We start from the raw sequence: 6651 nt of genomic DNA, 5'->3' as shown, positions 1-6651 counted from the left end.
GTAAGCTCAAATGCTGTATTTAAATGATTGAGAGCCACTAAGGCAAAATGTCAGCTGTATTCACAATGCTTTGCAAGGAAACTAGTTCCATATAATAGAAAATATAGCCCCGGACCTGTATCCCATTAAAATGTAAATAGACAGGCATCCCAATATTTTTCTTGCAAACTTTTTTCCATACCAGTCAAGCTGTACTTTCTGCACGAGGCTGTAGCTAAAATTGTCTTGTTGCACATCTGCATTGTGATTACTGCAGGTTTTAACACTTGATGCCAAAAGAGATGAAACTCACATCCAGAAATCCATCTGGAGAAAAGTGAGGGTAAACTTTTATTCCTTATATTGTGCATTGTGGATCACCGGATCAGATCCAGAAAGTTCACGTTGATTTGAACCAACTTGAAAAACCTACTAAAAGGAAAGAAGAAAAGGGATCAATTATTTAGTTACTGTGAGATGCTTTAGATGGTGTAGGCAACACTTAGATATCTGAAAGTTTCTTTACTCCTGAAAGACACTTCATTATAATGAAGCATCTGCATGCATTTACTGAGAAATTTCCTCTCGTCGGATATCATTATGCTTTCTGAGAGGTAGGAGAGTATGAAGGTTCTTCTAAACCAGCAGCACAGTAGTAATACAGCCTGGCGTCAGATCAGTGCTCAGTCACTCATAAACTACATGCGTGACCAAGACGTTAATTCCCTCACCTCTTGGAGTTTATTTTCGTCATGTAAAGTGGGAACAACAAACATGTCTACCATGTGATATTTTGCACAGATTGGATAACAGAAAGTACCCAAGATGATATTCTTTGACACACTAGGAATGGAAAAGTCAGAGTTATTTTTAGCTATAGCCTTATTATTTTAAGGTGGACCTAAAATGTAAAGAAATACAAAAAGCTTATCAAATCATAGATCTTTATTTTATGTATGTAAAATATATTTTTATTAAACTGTTATATATAAGTTACATATATTTAGTTATATATGCAATTATATATTTTTAGATATATAATTATATATTATACCATTATTGATGTTTATAGGAACAACCTCTTTTTGAAGAAGTATTCACAGAGCAGTCACCTCCCATCTCATCCCAGCCATTCCCCTGCCTTCTTCCCTTCATTCTCTGAAGAAACAACAGACTTTTCTATGTCACAGAAATACCACAGAGTTGTTTGAATAATCTTCACATTTCCCCAAGTGAGAAATCTCTTCCCATCTCTGAATTTCTATATGTCAACTTTTTAAAACATTTAACACTTTCTTATTTATAGTATAAATATTTGTGTTTACTTATTTTACCCACAATAGTAGCTTCCAAATCGTTTTGATTGGTTTGAGTAAGAAATACTTTTAACAGGGTTATCCAGTGGACACGTGCTTATCCTTAGCATGCATCCTGGTCTAATATGTTTGATTCCCTTCTGCTGTGTTCCATTCTAACAGTACACCATTAAACCCATCTATTCTGTCTAATCCCAATCTCTTTTATTTTTCTCCACCTGTTTAGAACTATAAACTGGTATCCTAATATATTGTATCTTCACTCTATTTTATATTTTTAAAATGCTGCACTGAACTTCTAAATGGATTATGTGCTCCGTGAATTTGTGATCATTGTCTGTACAGCATTTCCTTCCCCACATTGAGTTAAGATCCATGTTGGACTCTTTTTGCATCTTCAGTAGTGGTAAGCATGATACTATTCTATTACACATACACATATTAACTTGGAATACACAGACAAATTTACTAATTCCAAATCTAAAGTTAATCCCTAACTCAGAGTTATAGGTTTGAGCAAAAGTATTATTCTCTATTAGAAGCTTTACTAAGCTGCTCTATGGGTTTTTCATCATTAAGAAGTTATCTCAAATAGGGCAGCTGGGTGGTTCAGTCAGTTAAGTGGCCAACTTTGGTTCAGCTAATGATCTCATGGGTTGGTGAGTTCGAGCCTTGTGTCGGACACCTCAGAGCCTGAAGCCTGCTTTGAATTCTATGTCTCCTTCTCTCTTTACCCTTCCCCTGCTCATGCTCTGTTTCTCAAAACTAAATAAATGTTAAAAAATTACATATATAATATATAAAATATATATATATAACATATAATATATATAAGAAATTATCTCAAATATATAATGTAATGGAGAAAATGGTTTGAGAGGAAAAGTTGGGATAACAAATGATTATTCATATCTTATCAGTATATAATCAGAGTTGAGGTTAGTGAAAGAAGCCTGATTCCTGGTTATGGATTGAAACACATTTCTTTTGATTAGCCAAGATTTTCAGTAGCTCTGCTTTATTAGGATGGGGTGGGGCGAGGTAGGAATTGGGAAGAATAAGTGAAGATAAATGAGAAAATTTTTGCAATTTATAAAAAAAGACTCCAAGTGATATCAGTAAAGACTTACCTTTTCTTTAACTTGTAGTACTGACATAGTATTTGAAATAGTACTTATATCATATTTACATTTTTTGTTTGAAACAAGGGAAAATGCATGCATTATCCCCAAGGGTTGAAGAAATGGATTCACCATACAAATTGCAAAATGCTGTGCAGATTAGATTCCAGAATTCTAATTATGTTTTAAAATTAGGCTACCCACAAAAATGATTTTAGAAAGCAATACACACACATACACTCATGCAGAATAAAGTTGTCCTGATTTTATTTCTCTAGGATGCATTCTGAAGGTAGATAGAGGGTACCGTTGAGGACAGATCAACCAGGACAATTTTCTGGAAACCACATAAGTACTTTCTTCTCAGAAATTGTTGTTAAAAAAATTATTAAGACCACTTCAAGTATGATGGAATCTATTTGTACGATCTTCTGTTTTTGTTGCATAATAACCAAGAAAGTTAAAATCATGTATCATGAATCATGTAATTGGTAACATTATAATGGAGTTATTTAAGAAGCTCAGTACTAAAAGACAGGCAAAAAAGAAAGAAAAATAACCTTAGTTGAAGCCCTTTCTTCCCTTATAATTCTCTATTTGTAAAAGTTTTATGTGGTGACTTAATATTTGCTAAAGATAGAGATTATTTTGAGTCTCACATAACTGCCAAACATCTGGGCAAAGCTGTGACCCATTAGGGATGATATTTAATGAAAGATGAGCTATGAATATTATACTAATTTGGGTCCCACCGATGCCAAGGTCAGCGCCTGAGGGTAACAGTACCAGACTATTCATCACGTTTTGTCTTCACGGGTGGCCTTGTTCTCTGATGAAAGTCTTCAGTTCAGTGGACATTGCTCATGACTGAAGGGCTCAAACTGAATCAAATGACGGATCAGTTGACTTCATGTCTACATTCAAAAAATACCCCCTTCAGAGAAACAAAATCAAAGAAGTGAAGAAACTCTTTTATATTCCTCTTAGAAATTTTTTCTTAATTAATAATAAATAATTTCTTAATTAATTCTAATTAAGTCTAAACATGGCATGCTAGAAACTCATGAACTTTTCTTTCAGTAGGAACCTTGCAAAATATATTTTCAGAGACTTCCTTTTGAATCACTGATCCACTACCCTTTGTATTTCTAAACTATAATTCTTGTAGGAGAAAATTGCTTAGTGTAGTGCTCTGGGACGAGAGCTTTTGACCACCACACTGCACACTGTATTCAAATGGAGAATACACTACAATAGTAGATTTGGTGCTAAAAACTATGCCTGAATAGGAAAAAAAGAAAAAAGAAAATTACAAAGTATTCTAAAATATATACTATTTAAGCAAAACTTTCTATTTTCAGAAGATAGGAAGAAAGATTTGAATATATGAGAATATAATGAATTTTTACAAATGCATTTACATTTCTCACTAACATTTTACAGAACTAGAATGAGTTAAAATGTCATGTTTTAATATCTATAATTACAATTTCAAAAAGCAACTATAATAAAGCTTGAAATAAAATGATTTTGTTTCAAAGCTAGAACTGATTATCTTCAAATGGGTCATTTCACTTCAAATAAATATTTAAGTTTAGGGACCTCTGTTTACTCATCTCTAAAGTAAATACAATGCTGTCTCCCTCACAAGGTGACATCTTTTTCATTTTCTCCCAATCTTGCCTTAGCCTACAGCAGTAATAGATACCTACCTTACTGTACTACACCAGTCAACGTGGTAATGGGGTCCAAGGCTAGAGGTTGCACTTTTAGAACCAATTCTGCACTTGCAGATAGGGTCTGGAGTTAGTTTGGGACAGGGCTTTCCTATGTCAGCACACACAGCCAATATTTCTTTTTTACTGTAACATGTAAGTTATTCTCATTTAAAAGCTTTTTAAAAAATCAAATTATTTAATAGAAATAGATTTTATATACGGATTATTAACATCTTTCAGTGTAGCTATATTCCAAGACCGAGAAGCTCACACCCTATGGTATAATTCTAAGCACAATTTAAAATGACATTGAATATATTATTACAGTAGATAAATCAGGTAGAATTGAATTTCAAATATCACCAAAGATATATGATAAAACTGATATAATCTGATCTATGAAGATTTATACCTTATTTTATACTTCTGTCCATGAATAGTTTTTTGCATATTTCTAAGGGTTATATAAATGATACAGAGGTTGTGTTTTTCTTGGCTTTCTGATGCAAGCCCTCCATATATGAGACTTTATACAATAACATAATTAACTTTTACTGTAGGAGCAGATATGTGTACCTAATTTCAGTCTTGAGTACTCTAATGTGATTGTAGGATTATAGAAATATAACACATCTACTTTAAAGGATAAGAGGTAGGAGTGCTTGGGTGGCTCAGTCACTTGAGTATCCAACTCTGGATTTCAGCTCAGGTCGTGATCCCAGGGGTGTAGGATCTTGACCCACTTAGGCTCTCTGCTGAGCACGGATCCTGAGGAGAAATCTATTTCTGTCTTCCACTGCCCCTTTCCCCTATTTGTGTGCTCTCTCGCTCTCTCTCGCGCGCGCGCTCTCTCTCAAATAAAAACAAAAGAATAAGAGGTAAAGAAAAACTTTCCTTGTATTATGCTCTTATATTTTCTCTTTAGTTTTTAGGTGACAGCATTCTGTATTGTCAAGTGGATAATATAAAACTAAGTCTAAAATACATCTTTAAAATTAAAAATTTTCTTCCAAATTATAATTAACATCCAGATTGATTTCTATGGCTAAATAGAAATGGCTTTTTCTTTTAAACATCACACGCTTATTTATTTCACAAGTAAGGATCTTTTTATGAGTTGAGTAAGAGGCAGCTTACTAGTTACATATATATGAAAAACATACCAGCAGTATTAAGAGGAATGGTGAAGAAGTATATAAGATCTTTCCTGTCTGCAGGTCATAGTCAAAGACATCCACAGGATAGGACAGGCTGTCAGTGTAACAGCCTGTTACAGGTGCCTGTGGTCCAGGGACCAATTCAAAGCATCGAACATATCCACTTGGTCAAAGCACTTTTACTCATGGGAGTCAGGAAAGAGGGAGTATAGGGACCCCTGATGCCCCTCCAAGAACTGCCACGACTGTTTCTTCAACCACGATGCCAGCAGGATCAACTTTCCCATTGTTGAATCTGTTGCTTTTCTTATCTTTACTGTAGCCGGAACAACTGCTGACTGACCTTCCCAGCTCAAAGTACAGAACTTCGGGGGCACCTGGGTGGCTCAGTCGGTTAAGTGTCTAACTCTTGATCTTGACTCAGGTCATGATCTCATGGTTTGAGCCCTGCATCAGGCTCTGTGCTGACAGTGCAGAGCCTGCTTGGGATTCTCTCTCCCCTCTCTCTCTGTCCCTATCCCACTCTCACTGTCTCTCTCAAAATAAATAAATAAACTTAAGAAAAACAAAGTACAAAACTTTGTTCCAGTGGTGGGGACATAGCCCCCTGACTGGCGAAGGGCTACAGAGATGATGGCAGCATCCACAGTCACTTGCTGCATGCTGAGTGAATCCCACTGGCAAACCTCATTGCCAATAATATCTAAGAAGAGCAGAAAGTTGGATGCCCCCTCCCACACAGGGGACTCACCTCTCTGGCAGTTCTCTCTGGTAAAACACACTCAATCATAATGGAAGTCGTTGTGGGAGAGATTTTGGTAATAGTGACCCTTCAAGAGAGCTGGACCCTAAGTAAATTTTGAATGCTTGTTTATGTGTCCTAATAAGTCTTAGATTTAACTTTCATATTCTGTTTTTATAGACATACCTCTAAATAATGATTGAACCCTCTTGTTGTATTATATAGTCTTAGTAGTGCCTTTCAATTCCCTTATGGTCTACTCTTTGATTTATTAGATTTTGCATGTAAGAAATCTATTGAAATTTTAAGCCTGCTCAAACCTTTCTGCCTAGGTTAATTCTTTGGATTTTTGAGTTACAAAGGCACTTTACCAGGTCTCCCCTGTTAACTGTATTTCTTGTCCCTTCTGGCAAATTCAGGATTAATTTCCCAATAACATGACTATGTAACATTCTACTTCTAGAGGAACTCTATTTCTACTTTAGAAGCAGAGACAGTGGGCATTAATTTTGTACCCAAAGTGGGCATTAATTTTGTACCCAAACAGGCTGAAGGTTGTGTTCTATAACTGCCCTTATTTGTTGACTGGGGAACTTTGTGCTGGGAATTCCTTAACGT

At 35.3% G+C, this 6651-nt stretch overlaps 1 pseudogene; it reads right to left on the bottom strand.

The window, feature by feature from the left end:
* Positions 1-330: 330 nt before the first annotated feature.
* Positions 331-6651, bottom strand: part of LOC144236314 (regucalcin-like) — a 7724-nt pseudogene continuing 1403 nt past the window's right edge.

This window comes from Crocuta crocuta, unplaced genomic scaffold (genome assembly GCF_008692635.1).
Source record: "Crocuta crocuta isolate KB4526 unplaced genomic scaffold, BGI_CrCroc_1.0 scaffold66, whole genome shotgun sequence".
NCBI classification, from domain to species: domain Eukaryota; kingdom Metazoa; phylum Chordata; class Mammalia; order Carnivora; family Hyaenidae; genus Crocuta; species Crocuta crocuta.
Note: the sequence above shows the minus strand (reverse complement) of the source record. Positions and strands in the feature narration are given on the sequence as shown.